The following is a 1366-nucleotide window of genomic DNA, read 5'->3' as shown; positions in this document are numbered from 1 at the left end:
ACTAGATCCTGGCTGGGATTTGCATGGGCAGGTTGGGTCTATCACTCCACTCACACCTCCTATTCGAGGGGTGTGAGTGTACTGATACATAGGTCCGTGGACTTTCAGTGCTTGGACTCACAGGTAGATCAGGAGGGAAGATATGTATTTTTGCTCTGCAGGATCTCCCAACTGACGCTCATTCTGGCGGCAGTATATGTTCCCCCCCCGTTCAGCCCTCAGATATTACGTACCCTTCTGGCCTTTCAGTTGTCCAATCCTGGGATCCCATTAGTGGTGGTGGGGGATTTTAATGGGATTATGAACCCGTACATGGATAGACACCCCGCTCCGGGGGGACCCCCGGGGATGACGAGGCCAGCATTGGCTAAGTTCATAGAGGAGGTAGGATGGGTAGACCCTTGGAGAAGGAAAAATCCCCTGGAGAAGCAATTTTCTTGCTTCTCCAAGACGCATATGTCTCTGTCCAGGATTGACCTGTGTCTGTGCTCGGCCTCGGCGACTCAGTTTGTTGAGAACATACAGTATCTTCCCCGGAGTGTCTCGGATCATTCCCCTATCCTACTCTCACTGAGGGTCAGACCTTCTACAACCCTTCCTAGAGCACCGTGGAAGCTTAATGCATTTTGGCTCAACCTTTTCCCCTCTCATGAACAAATAGAGAAGGATATTGTGGCCTACTGGCGGAGGCACGCAGACTATCCTGGAACAGACACTGCTTGGGACGCTTTTAAGGCCTTTCTGAGGGGTATTTTTATTGCAGAAGTGAACGCCATTAAACGTAACACCACTGAACAGAGGGAACAGGTAGCACAGATGGTAAAGCGACTGGAGGCAGAGTACATAGCCAATTCTGGGGAGGGCTCTCGGGAGGCATGGATAGCGGCTCAAGATGCACTGACCAGACTTGACACATCAAAGGCAGACAGGAAGCGCTTCTTCTCCAAAATGGCTTTCTATGAGGAGGGGGAGCAGACGGGCAAACTATTAGCAAAGATAGTACAGTCCCAACAGACGTCCCCGACTATCGGAGCCCTTAGGACGGAGGGAGGTAACCTGGTAAACACCCCAGACCTGGTAATGAGGGAACTTGTCACATTTTATGCCAGTCTTTATGAATCAAAACAAACACATACTGAAGGAGAGACTCGGGACTTTCTGCAGGGGATAGAGCTACCGTGTTTAACGGAGTCCCAGGCAGAATCCCTTGAGACCCCCATCACCATTGAGGAAATGACGGAGGCTGCCAATTCTTTTCCCAACTCTAAGGCCCCAGGGGATGACGGTATACCGATTGAGGTGTATAAGCAATATGGGAATGTCGTGCTCCCGAAGCTGCTTCATACCCTGAATGCGGCCAGGGAGG

Source organism: Rana temporaria, chromosome 5 (assembly GCF_905171775.1).
Source record: "Rana temporaria chromosome 5, aRanTem1.1, whole genome shotgun sequence".
Classification (NCBI taxonomy): Eukaryota; Metazoa; Chordata; class Amphibia; order Anura; family Ranidae; genus Rana; species Rana temporaria.
This window is presented reverse-complemented; position numbering follows the sequence as displayed.